Source organism: Podarcis gaigeae (assembly GCF_964106915.1).
Source record: "Podarcis gaigeae genome assembly, chromosome: 7".
Classification (NCBI taxonomy): domain Eukaryota; kingdom Metazoa; phylum Chordata; class Lepidosauria; order Squamata; family Lacertidae; genus Podarcis; species Podarcis gaigeae.
Window position 1 is genome coordinate 36,602,723 of NC_139683.1, and position 14,072 is coordinate 36,616,794.

At 45.0% G+C, this 14,072-nt stretch overlaps 1 long non-coding RNA gene across 1 annotated transcript in view; it reads left to right on the forward strand.

Moving 5' to 3' along the window:
• Positions 1-14,072, forward strand: part of LOC310848764 — a 202,969-nt gene that overhangs the window by 25,808 nt on the left and 163,089 nt on the right. The gene's annotated exons all lie outside the window — the stretch shown is intronic.

Here is a 14,072-nt window from a genome sequence, read left to right on the forward strand (position 1 = left end):
TGCCACTTCAGTCCTCTGACTTGGAGGGCTCTGCTGAAGAAGACACAAGAAGACACTCTGTTGCAGGAGAAGGGTACTGGAGAAGGCTGGGCCCTTGACATAGAGCAGCAACTTTCAGCACAAGTGGTGCTAACAATTACACAACACCACCTGCTTCTGCTTCTGCTGCTATTATTATATAAGGGCTCAGTTTCAGCTTTTATTATACAGTATAAGGGCTCAGTTTCAGCTTATTGCTTCCTGGAGCAACTTCAGAGCTTTCTGTTCTCCAGAAAGCAGACTGAGCCTTGCACTGAACCCAGCAAGGGAGCCTGCTTGCCTTGCCTATCCTTTACCCTGGTTGGCCCTTGCCACACTGCAGAGCACAACAGCAGCAAGTAGTCTAGGGTTGTCATGGTTTCATTAAAAGTGAGACCTTGCGTTCACATCTGTTGCTGTGAGGGCAATTCCCTCCCCCTACCATAAATTTCTATTATTATGCTACATAACATCATGGGTGAACTGTGATCTGACAAAATATAAAAACTATAAAATACACAAGAACCCTTGTCCCCCAAATATCAACCCAGTTCTCCTCAAATTCTCTTTTTAGTTATCAGACCTTTCCATCTAAGTTTGGTAAGCTCTCAGTTTTATATCATAATCTCTGGAAGTTGGGGAAGAATTTCAGGATGTTTTAGCCACACATATTCACTCTTTATGGCATAGTTCTTAGATCCTCTTGTGTACTTGCTATGAATTATGAACTCCATCAAACTCAGCCTACCCAGAATAACGACTGTAATAAAATTTACAAAGTCAATTATTATGAAGTTTAAAATGCAAGGAAACCACCCTGATTATCCTGGGCATCTTTACTCTTGCTTCTGATTTCCTCCAGCCTTGGATTTTTCACATGGTAATGTAAAAGATAATATGAGATTGGACCAAGTTAAAGGGATCAAAACAAGAGACTGAAACCCTTTTCAAGCATTCTCTCCCCCACACCTTGCCTTGTGTTGCCCAATGGAAAGAGGAAGAAGCCCTCCCAGGCCCTCCCACTCCATGACATCACTGTTGCCATTCCCACAACCCTCCAGGTATTTGGGAGGGGGGGCTGGACACCTGTAGCAGGGAGCTTGATTGAGAAATGTCTCCCAGAGGTTCTGATTGTGGTGGGGAGTCTACACATGTCAAAGAGGCTCCCTACTGCAGAAGTTCAGTCCCTAATACTTGTAGGGTTGTGGGAATGGCAATTGTGGAAGAGGCCAGGGAATAACATCCCCTCCCTCTTCTACTTATTTACATCAAGAAGTAATGGTGAGCGGGGGCATCTGAAGGTGCCTCGTTCATCAGGGTTGAAGATAAAAGAGCAGTGGCTTTTAAAAACTCTAATAACCAGCCATTTTTTCCAGCTGAAAGTGCCATCTCTTAGAATATTTTAAAATTGCAGGATAGGTAATAATAATAATAATTTATACCCCGCCCATCTGGCTGGGTTTTCCCAGCCACTCTGGGCGGCTTCCAACAAAATATTTAAATACAGTTGTCCATCAAACATTAAAAGCTTCCCTAAACAGGGCTGCCTTATGAGGAGGTAAACTGAAGCCAAAAAGATAACCGACTTCTTGGAAAGGAGAAAGCAACTATTTTGTTATGGCCAAATAGAGATTCACACACACACCTGCTTATCCTGAAAGCAAGTGTTGTTTTGTGTCAACAGAAAGTCTGCTGTTTCGTTTAGGCACCTGTACATTATCTGGACTTTATTGCATGATAAGGGTTCACATTTTCCATCCCAAAAGGCCTTTCTGTGTGTGGAGTCAGGCCTTTCCCGGCTCCTACCAGACTCCTTCCACTTCTGTGGATTTGTTCCTAGTGAAGAAAATCACAGCACACAGCCCTTCGCTTCTCAGGGATCGTGGCAGCAAGCACAGTGCCTTTGCATTCACACCGGTTGAGAGGCCTGACAGTTACCAAGTGTGAACCCTCCGAGACATGCTCCGTTTCTGAAGTCAGGAAATAAAACCTTAAAGACACGCAGGTCTCAGAAAGAAAACCTCATGGAGACTTTGATGTCCCCTCTGCCTCCCCACCTTTCTCCCTGCCCTTCCTCCTTTCACATTTCTGTCTTCTTGAAAATCAAATTAAGAAAGGCCTGTGATGCACTTCTTAAACAGATGAAATGGAGGTGGGGGAGGGAACTTCTATAATTGGATCACTTACTGTGTGAATAATCACAGTCATCTGTAACCACAGTGAGTGTGGTTTTAACCTTACTTGGGCATTTCTAAACCACAGAGATGACCCAGCCATCTGCAGCGACACAGGCCCATCCCCACTGTGTCCAAGGGAGCCCAGCTTTCGTGTTCTGTTCTTTCCGTTAACCATGAAATGGAACTGAAAGTGTCTCATTCACAGAGCAGCCGCCAGCAGGGGACAGTGATATGATAGGAACTGATGGCACTTTGCAAACCTTCTCCATGCAGACCTTTTGCCTGCTGACTTGCAGATACTTTGAGGAGAGAGGTTTGCTGGCTGAAAGGACTACCAAGCTCTGAGAAGTGACCATCAAGTGGTCCCAGGGCAGGTTACACAAACATCACAGTTAAAATAGGTACAATGTAGATTTAAATCACCATATAAAATCACACAAAACAGCCAAAAGCAGAATGGGGGGTGTCAAAGATTTATCATATACATTTAAAGCACATTATAGCACTTTAACAAGTCTTCCAGAGCAGATTTGGAGAAGGGGAAGGTGTGCAAGGAGGGGGAATTTCCATTGCACCAGTGGGAATCCTTGCACTGGCTTCCTTTACAGGGATTCCCAAACAGCTAAGCTGTTTTTGGACTACAACTCACATAATCCCTATCTAGCAGGACCACTGGTCAGGGATGATGGGAATTGTAAGCCAAACATGGCTGGAGAGCCAAATTTGGGAAACCCTGCTAGTGCAATGGATTAGTTGAATACAGCCCCTGTGGCAACACCACCCTCCTGATACATATCAAGACAGGCACCAATCAATACTGTCTTTTTGGACTTTCCTATTTCAATCAGCCTTCTAAGTGGAAAATTTGTATCCTGAACGGTATCTGTTTTGGATGAAATTGTTTACATAGATATATATGTAACTGTTTTTAGATATGCAATTTTATGTTTTTATTGTACAGTGGTACCTCGGGTTAAGTACTTAATTCATTCCGGAGGTCCATTCTTAACCTGAAACTGTTCTTAACCTGAAGCACCACTTTAGCTAATGGGGCCTCCTGCTGCCGCCGCACCGCCAGAGCACGATTTCTGTTCTCATCCTGAAGCAAAGTTCTTAACCTGAAGCACTATTTCTGGGTTAGCGGATTCTGTAACCTGAAGCGTCTGTAACCTGAGGTACCACTGTACTGCAAAATTGCTTTGAGATGTTTCATAGGAAACAATTCATACAAGAAATAACATCACCAGTAGACTTTGCAACAACAACAAAATGTGCTAGCCTGCTGGAAACTGAAGAGGTTAATCCTCACCCCACCCCACTCCGCAGCAACACACTGCATTCTGGGCTGGGTGCAGAGAAGGGGGTCTTCTTCCCCCCTTCCACAGCTATTTTGGCTTCTGTGCTAAGCATGGACTTGGAATGGAGTCCTCAGTCCCTCTCTGCTAGCCTGTGGATTCACCTGCTTGCAATGCAGTCTAGAGCTAGCCAGCAAGTCCTTAAATACAAATCTGCCCTCAATAGTCATATAGCTAGCTAGGGATGCCCTTGCAGGAGCAAACAGATATTTCACAAATTGGAAGGCTCTTGCTATGTAAAGGGAAAATTTATGACAGTAAAAACAATAAGATTGTTGCATCTGATCTGTGGCAACTTTCTGTCTGGCAAGGATGTGACCCTTCAATTGCAAATGATGGGGAAGATTAGGTTTTGGTTCTTATCTGTGCAGGAACAATCCATAAAAGCTCCGATTAACCTCTTTAATCAGCCAATTGCTGAAAGGCCCAGTATCCCTGCTTTTACCAGATGACCTGATGAACTCAGCTGCAGTTCAAGGCAATGGTACATAGCCAGTTACTGTTGCCGCTGCTGCTGCTACCCATTTATAAAGAAGCTAACAAACTAATGAGCAGGGCTCAGATTATTCCATGTAATAAGCACACTGAGAAGATCGGCTTTTTGGAATCTCTCCCGTGTCTTACAAAGCTGCACCCTTCGCCATCATTTTTTGTCCCTGCCTATTCCTAGGGCTGAGTTTGGGTTACAGAGTTAAATCTCTTGAAAGAGGGGCGAAAGGAAGCAACAAATGGGAAGGAAACTGGCCAGCTTGTGAAATCCAAAACCGGATTGGTAAGAAAAACATCATGAATTATGGATCCCCTGGAGCCGCCGGCAGCCTGTCATTGTGCATGATCTGTCTCCATTGTACTTTTCTGTGCAGGCGAAATTGTTGTCAGCTAGCACAGGGCAAGCCTTTGCTGCCTAGGATCACTGCCTGCTGTTCAAATGGACCTGTGCCTTCCAGCACAAACAGTCCATTGGAAACCAAATGTTTCATGTAACTGATAGTGGCCCCAGTGGATAGGGAAGCCCTTGAAGGGGGGAGGATGAAGGGGAGAGAGGCTTTCAGCTGACCTTGTTCGCTGGAGCTTAGTACTGGTAGAAGCACCAGCTGCAAGGACAGGGACACAGAGTCTCCAAGAAAGCACAAGGCTGGCTATTGTTCTGGACTAGTTTCAAAGGCGAACAGATTTGGGTTGTTTTAGTGGCACTGGCGGCTCTGTGCGCTATGCGAAAGAAGCGCTCCCGGCGCAGGCACAGCCATGGTTCTGCCACGCCTGGAGCTGAGGGAAGCAAGGAACGTGGAGAGAGGTGCTGTTCCTTTCCTCCTGCTCAGCAGGGGCAAAGACTGCTTTCAAATGCTGAATTTGAGCAAGGCTTCCTCAAGAGTTTTGCTCACGGAACTTCTTTTCAGAGCCAGGACTCAGCCGTAGATTAAACCTGAAGTCAATAATAAAGAAGAGGGGACACTTGAGCATGTGCAGAGTGATTTCTCCGTTATCACACTCCTCCTACGCAGCTCCAGAGGGCAAAGGGGAAAGGGCATGACCTTCAGGCAGGCTCAGGGGTGTGTTTTGAGACTAAAGCATTGCATTGTTCCTGCACCCAGCAGCTCTTTAAAAGAGTTAAAGACATCAAAGTGAGAAACTGAGAATGTTTGTAAGGAAAAGATGGGGGGGCTGCCCAGCTGCACTGTACTTTTTTGATTCCAGATGCAGGAATGGGGGGTGGGAGTCTTCAAAGAGGGAACAAAAACAAACTCAAGGTCAAACACTGATGCAGAAGTGGTGCACTGAAGTGTTTGTGGGGGGTGGAGGAAGAAGCCAAGGAATGACACACTCTGTTTCACTCACAGGCACAATACTCTCCTGGGGGCCTTCCTTCAGGATATGAGCAAACACACCCATAGAAGCAAGGAGGGAAGGACTTCATGCATCCTGCCTCTGCTTCCAAAGCACAACCTCCAACAGCGGAGAGGACAGCAATCCCTTTGCCAAAATGCAGCATTAAAAACTAGGCAAATGTGTGAATTGGGGGGGGGGGAGGTTTCCAATTAAAGGAAAGTAATATTGTGATCAACTATAAAATCACAGCTCACATATTTCAAAGACCGTAAGTGAATTGCGAGGCTCCGAAGTCAGGCATTTTAAAACAGATTGTCCTTTTTCTTTTTCCTCCCCCAGAAGGACACATGTCCCTTTTAAGTAAGCTAAGGTCTGTTACTGACATGAATAAACCATGCATTTCCTATTCAGAATACGGTCCCATCTTGGCTATGCTACTTTCTAAAGGCACACATTTCCCTTCCCTGTTTGGCAACATTTCAACTGCTTGTCATAAGGTGAGCAAGGCCCTCATTTCAGATTCAAATGTGAATCGCTGCCAAATTGACCTGCTGTTCTCTCCCTTTCAGCTACTGTAACCAACACCACACAAACAATGAATTATGAGATTAGAGTTACAGAAAAATGGACTCATTCTGCAGATGTTGTGTCTGGAACAAGCTGCTTTGTCTCATGTTTGTTGTGCCATGTTGCTGCCCCTCAGCACCCCCCACATTTGCTGGGTGGTGATTTGTGCAATAAAACCTTGTTGTGTGAAGGGTTAATTATCAGCTTGCTATTTAAAAAAACCTCCCCAAGAAAAAGAAAAACCCCACAGAGAGAGAATAACAGAAACCTTATCTTGATTTTAAAAAAAATTTTAAGGCGGCCATTATAAGGAATGAAAGAGCAGAATGTTGACCTGCAAACAGAGAAACAGAGGCCCGGATTGTTTTAAATCAGAGAATGACCAGAGCTTTCCAGGCAAAATGGAGAGTTTCAAAGTAAGAGATAGTGCTATTTTGTTTTGCTTCCCGCCTCCCCACCCCCGGAAAACCAGTCCTGAAATCCTAATTGTGGGGGGTGGAAGGAGAGAGGGAACCCTCAGAGAGGTCTGGGAGATTTCTTTGTTTTGTGTGTGTGCTTAGAGAAGGGGGAGGGGGGAGAGAAGAGGAGGGAGGTAGAGGAAGAGAGAAAAAGAGGGGGGAGGGAGAGAGACGGAGACTGTCAGCTGTTCAACGCTTAACAGCTGGTACCTGTAGACCAAAATAATACAGCCTGCCTGAGCTGCGTCATGCTAAGCGCAGCGTTGGGGCCACAACAAACTTTGCTAGGTTACGCCATCAAGCGCCTTGGTGAGGCAGCCGCGGGGCGGGGAGGGAGATATGTGCCCCCCAATACACCTCCTGCTTCAGGGAGAGAGGGGGGCTCTGGGCCTTGCCCAGCCACGACCCTGTTGCAGAGACTGGGCTCGCCTCCCCCTTCTCCCCCCCTCCAAATGCATCGCCTCCCCACACCCACGGTCGTTTTGTTGTTGCGTGCCAGCAGCATGAAGAGGATGAGAATAGAGGATCCCTTCATTCCCAGAGAGGGCTCTCCCTGCATATTGATTCCTTCCCCTCCTCCTCTCTCCCTCGTCCCCCCTTCTCGCCCCGCAAGAGGGAAGGGCAGCTGCTTCCTCAACAAGGTCCCCTTCTCTTCTCCAGAGCCTTCCGAATCTGCCAGGCGCAAGGAGGACACAGAGGGAAGAGCGCAGCAAGGGACTGGACTTTGGGCTTTTTGTTTGCTGCTGCTGCTGCTGCTGCTGCTGCTGCTTCCCTCCTTTTCACAAAGTCGCAGTGACATTAGTAAATGGGGACATTTTAAATGGTGGCCTCTTTCAGGAGCAGAGCCAATGCACCAGCGACCCTAGAGAGTCTCCTGTGGGGCAGGTGGACCCATTTGACTCTCCATTATAAGCCTGCCTCCTCTTCTGTTTGTTTGGTGAAAATAATCTATTGTCTCCCAATGGACCCGGGCCTGCTGTTCTGGATGTTTACTTAACACTCCTTAGTCGTCATCGCCATCTCACAGCCGTGCTTTCTGTATACTGGCCTCTCGCCCGGGAGACCAAAGGTAAAATTGCTGTCAGCTGCAGTGCACCATCACTACCTCAGGCCCAAGAATGGAAGGAGGGAGACAGGTACATTTTATCAGGGCCCAGGGTTTGTTGGGGTTGGGGGGGGGGCATGAGGACATATTGCAACTCCTGCTTATTATTGATGGCCACTGTTATCTATGTGCCAGTTTTCTGGATGTTGTGAGACTTGTCAGAGCAGAACATGCAGCGTTCTGAGCAGTGCATTGCTTGGCCCAAACCCTTCTCTAGAGCAGAGTAAAGTGACATAGGTCTGTTCTTCCCTAGGACTTGTGTTTTCTCAAGTATAACGGCTTCCTTGTGCCTAGGCATGAAGAGAGGAATAGTTTCTGGAAGGACAAAGCACCATAATAATCAGGGATATTAATCCCAGGGATAGTGGGAGCCAGTACTGCTGGCCCAAAATATATGTGAGTAAATGGCAGAGTTCATATGTAGTGCTAAGTCAAACAATGGCTTCGCAAAAATTAGCAAGTGTGTAGAGATCCCACAAGTGAATATCATGTCCTGGTTCTGCTGCTGCCAGAGTTAAGCTACATCTGAACTCAGTACTCCAAACATTAGTGCTACATCTGAACTCCGTCTCCTTGTTTGTCTTGCCAATACAAAATGCAAGAACAAACCATGGTTACAACACCTGGTTTGTCTGAGGCAAACCATGAGCTTGGGCTCAGATGTAATGCTAAGCCAAATCATGCTTTAGCCCCAGGTAGTGCAGCAAGACCCAGGGAGGTGTGCGAAAGGCCCCAAACTTCTCTCTGGAAATCTATACATTATGTGCACCCTGAGCCACAGTCAAGTTCACACACACCATATCTGGATGCAGAAGGAGATAAATGGCTTCCACGCAACTCTTCTCAACTGCTTCTGGTTATAGAGATTGTGTGGAGAAGTATGCTATGGCTGGTGTTCAGCTATGTCTTACTCCGAGTAGACCCACTGAAATTAATGAACATGACCAAGTTAGATCAATTAATTTCAGTGGATCTACTCTGAGTAAAACTTAGTTGGATACCACCCTATAAGTCAAAGTTTCTCATAGCTGCACACTGTTAAAGTGCTTCCACTTTACATCCTTGACCAGTGAGGTGTTCCAGGGACAAGAGCTACCTGGAATTAGCTTCCTTTGAAGGAGAGAGCACCAGAAGCCAGGAACATAGGGAAGTGACTCAGTCAGACCATTGGGCTCCTCTAGCTCAGTATTGGCACCACTGACTGGCAGCAGTTCTCCAGGATTTCGGACACAATTCTCTCCCACTCCTACCTAGACCTGCCAGGGATTGAATCTGCAACTTTCTGTGTGCAAATCAGATGCTCTGTGACTGAACCATGGTCCTTCCCCAAAGGGGAGACTTACTAGGCTTCTGTAATATAAGGTATAAATGGAAGCAAACAGTATGTGCAGTCCTACCAGGTGCGGATGTGATCTGTTGCAACTGATCCCCAGGGGATACACATAATCCACTAGGTGCCTTCAGCTCCCTGCTGACTATCCTCCCAAACTGCCCTTTCCTCACACTACCCAGACACCCCTCTTCAAAGTCTGAAGCTTTCCCATTCCAAACATTCCAGAGAGGTCTCTGTCCCAAGAAACCATCTTCTAACAATTAGCTCCCACAAAGGGGCATCTACTGGCCATCCTGGACCATTAAGAAGTATTAGCATTCTTTTGTCACATCTCAGGGTGTGATCAGGCCACTCTTTAAAGAAGAGACAAGGAGCCTGTGGTCACTCAAGTTTTTGGGGTTTTTTGGGTTTTTTAGTCCCAACTCCCAGCAGCCCCAACCAGCACGCCCAGCAGCCAAGAATGGTGTACCACAAAATCTGCTTTTAAAAATTCCCCAGACTTCTCCCTCATGATAAATCCTCCCACAGTAATATATATTTATTTTTATTTAGATTGTGATTATTAGGATTGTGAGAGTAGTAACAAACACTTGGCATTTCTATAGCATTTTGCCTTAAATTTTTAAAGAGTTCTACATACATTATCTCAGTAGAGATGCAAAAATGCTTGTAAGGTAAACAGGAGAGTAACAAGTTCCCCACCCCTGCCTGAGTGGATCCGTACAGGAGGAGACTTTTAAGTCTGCATGTGTGAACCGCCAGCCCTGATTCCCATGTGGGTTGCTCTTGATGTTTCATAGGAAGCAATTCCTAAAAGAAAACAAGCAAATAAAGTTGTATGTTTTGAGCCTTCTAGAGAATATTTAACTATCTAGTAAATAAATAAATAGGTTCCCCATCCCTGCAAAAATTAGGACTTATTGAAAAACTGCTCCAGTTCATGACAAAGGAACTACATATTGTCCTCCTCGGAACTCAAATCACCACCACCCCACTTGAGAATTTAAGAAACCAAACACCCAAGTCCAGATAATATGGATTCATCTATAAAGGGAGGTATTCTTTGCAGGGAAAGATGGGGTAATGCAGGGCAGAACCTGCCTTAGAGCTCCAAACAGCCTCTGTTCAACTCCCTGTGATGCCTTCAGATACAGTACAAGGTTCCTGTAGAGAAGAATATTGTGTGGCCCAGTTGTCCACCCTCTCACAAGATGGTTTCTGGAGCTACGCAGTCACAGCGTGCATTATCTGCGGAGGGCTGCTTTCATGTGCCTTCATGTCATCGACCAGCCCTTTAAGTGATACTTAATAACCTCGCACAGAGGCACAAATGAAAACCAGAGTAACTATCCATTATCATCTTGTTGAAGAGCAAGCCACACCAACTTGAAATTTGAGCTATTCTTTTTAGGAACATCAGAGCTGGAAGAACTAGTGTTAGAGAAAACCATTCGGACAAGAAAGAAATGGGTGGGGGTGGGGAAACAGTGGTCTATGTTGCTTTTTATATGTTTGCAGATTTGCGTGTTCCACGAGCACATCGGAAAGTTGGGTCCCACCCTCACAACATGCTCTGCTGCGTGGGTGTTCTGGAGACATTCTGGCTGTTCAGGTCTCCTCAATTCGTGCAAATCCATACAGAAAGCCACAGCTTTTATTCTTTGATTCATCCCCTGGGAAGCAAGGATCTCATTTAGAGTGCAATACAGCACCACTCAAGCTTTGGGACTCCCCAGCTTTGGCACTTCAGTTTCCTCCAGGGAAGATGTGAGCACTCCTCTGTCACTAGCCGTGACAGTGTCATTGTCGCTGGTTACCATAAAACCAAATAACAGCATTGTTGGGAATAAGAGTTCAGGAGCCTAGTGCTGCAAGCTTTGTGCTCCTTTCCCAGTTTATATTCTCAGAAGTCCCTGCCTCTTGCTCTTCCCCAGAGATCCTGCTGTCTTTAGGGCTTCCTAAAGTGTTTGCCTGCAGCTACTGAACTCTCAAAGCCTTCAAAATGTTATTGTTAAACTGAAGCACTTCAGAGCATTCTAAGCATAAGATAAAAATTATCTGGAGTCACACTAATAAAACACCATTCTCCAAACACAAACAGCAACTTCTAAAGCAAAAATAATGCACTGTTTTTCTGGCTTTGTCGTATCCCACAATGACAGAATAATTTCTAGGAGTTAGGAGATGACTTGTCTATATGCAAGTGGAATGTGGTCAGTTCAGGATAATGGGAGGCTCACAAGGAAGGTATGGTGGGACTTAGAGATATACTGAGGGGCAAACAGTCATGAAACTGAAGGCCAGAGGTGAAGTGACATTACACACAGCTGCCAGCCACATCTCATGCAGATTTTCGCCAAGGCTTTAAAAATAAATGATTATTACAAAATGGAGCCATAGAGATTACAAGTTAACTGAGAAGACCTACGTGGGAAGGGTGAAAATTTCAAACTCCAGTGGATCTCTTGCCAACCTGGTCTCCAGATGTTTGGACTACAACTGTTGCCCAAACATCTGGAGAGCATCAGGTTGGTAAGGACTGCTCTAGTGGTTGATCCTCTGGAAAACCACCCAAGTCAGCTCTTCTTATAGGGGTATGGTGGTTTTCACCATTTTTTTGCAGTGCTATCTTGTCCCATACAAACCTGCCTGTCAATTAAGCTAAGCTTCCGAGTCGCTTATCCAGATTCTCCTGCCTTCAGAAGTGAGGCAGGTACCTACACCCTTGTGCAAATTAATTGAAACAAACAATGTAATTTATTGTACAAAACTCACATATACATGTACAAAACTCACATATACGTACATTAGTAACGGATATGACCTCCGCTATTTTCAAGCAGCATTTGAACACAGTTTGGCATGGCGTCTACTAGGTTTGAACAGCCACTGTTGATTTTCAGATCCCTGTACCACACTTGAATCAGCGCCTGAATGAGCTTCTCCATAGTCATACAGTCTACAGCACGGAGGCGACTTTTGCATATAGCCCACAAATTCTCAATGGGATGTACGTTCGGGGAATTCCCTGGCCAATCAAGTACCTGTATTTGCTGCTCTGTCATTAATTTCTTCACAACTTTTAATGTGTGACAGGGGGCTAGGTCCTGCTACAATATACCAGTACCGTCAGGATACCTCTTTTCCAGCTCTGGAATAACTCTTTTTCGTAGAACCTCAATATATTGTAGTGAGCGCATCATTCTTTCTATTGGCTGCAGGCTTCCAACACCATAATGATCAACTGACTTTTTGTGCTTGAGTACAGGATTGCGAGTAAGATAGAAAACATGCTTTGTTTCAATTAATTTGCACAAGGGTATACTGGAAAGGGGGCCGGCCTTCTGTATGGTGGCACTGTATCTTTGGAATTCCTATTTGTATGAGTGGTTGTATCTTGCTGTTTATTATCTGTTTTGCTTCAGTGTGGAACAGACTCCCACAAGAGGTGGTGAATTTTCCTTCCTTACAGGTTTTTAAGCAGAGCCTGGATGGCCATCTGTCATGCATGATTTAGCTTAGATTCCTGCATTGCAGGGGCTTTGGACTAGATGACCCTCGGGGTGCCTTCCAACTCTACAATTCTATGATTCCTGATATTTCTTTTTATTGTAAAAAAAAACCTTCACTGTAAGTCAAATTGAGGGTTTCTGAAGAGCTGTAATTTATCTCCGTCCCTCTCCTGTAAAGCACTAAGGAATGCCTTCTAAGCTCTTACATTCTATCAGCACACTGGCAGAGAAATCTAGCCAGAGAAGCTTCAGGCACTACAGGGCATTCTCAGTCCTACATCTGCTCAAAGGATAAAATGAGATAAGAATGTAAGTTAGGCAGACCTGTGTGAACTCTTAACGCTCTGCACATTGCAGCAAAAATCCGTGGCAGCCCAATGCTCCCAGCAAAGCTCTTCCTCTGTTTCAATGCATTTCTTAACCACTCTTGATTTTCTGCTTTATTCATGGCAACATTCCTAAAAAGTCGTGTTCAGGCTCATAGTCAGGCCTACCATCTGGTGGCAAGGGCAGCAAAGAGATCCTCCTTTGCTGCCTCCATTGCATCCTTGGAGAGCCCTCTGGCAGAGCTGCTCCATGTGGTCCAGAGTTTGGTTGCTCCTGACCAAGGGGGTGGACCTCTGGAGCAGATGGCAACTAGCTGCCACTGGATGGCTGAACAATTGGAGGATACTGAGACAGTACCAACGAAGTTGTTTTCAGCTTATGATTTTGTTCGATTTTATGTTTTATATTGTTGTTAACCACTGTGATATATCTTTATGATACAGCAATATATAAATATTTATATAAATAAATAAATAGCCAAAACTAATTCAATAGTTAATTTCTGATCAACTCTTTCTCCAGCTGTTTAGGTCTACCCTCCACACTGAACCTCAAACTGCCATGTGACTTTTTTATTCTTTTGCTTAAAAAAAGAATATAAATATACTTCCGTCTTAAACGCCCCCTGAAAATAATGATATTTCCATTAGTGCAGATTCCTTTAGATCTGCTGTATTTACGAGTCATGCCTCATGCCTCACCGTCTGAGGACTTAGGCAGCTCCTTCCCCTTAAGAAGGGAGACATTTCTCCTCTGTTCTTGCCTCCTAAGCACAACATTGGGTCAATTCTGGTTTATTTCAAGGCTGTGTGTTTTATTTCAAGGTTAGAGCTAATAACCTATCCCGTGGTAGGTTCCTTGAAAGAAGAAATAAAACCAGAAACCAAAGGTCTCTTATAAAGGTAAGATTTGCTTTTGACATTTGAGGTGACTGAGAATTACTTAGATATGCTGAAGACATTAATATTGTCATCTTCAACAACCCTTTCAGTCAAAAAGAGATTACTACTGAGTGGTGTTTCTCCTTCATAAGGAGCACTTCAAATGTTAACAATTGCAGTTGTTGGAGTTCTCACCTGACAAACATTGTAATATACCAAACTTCTTAGGTTCATGACTGACACAAGTAGGCATCTTTCCCATATTACAGCCTTCACCAACATAGTGTCCTTCATATGCTGCTGGATTAAGCTTCCACCATCCCTGACCATTGGCCATGCTGACTGAGGCTGATGGGATGGGAGGGATGGGAGTCTCAAAACATCTGGAGGGCAGCAGGTTGGGGAAGGGTGCCATGTTACAATTTTGTTTCCTGTTTCCTGTTTGCAAGTTTCCCCCATTTTACTGCTTCCTGTTTTCCTGGCTTGGGATTTAGTAAGGAACGGCCTCAATT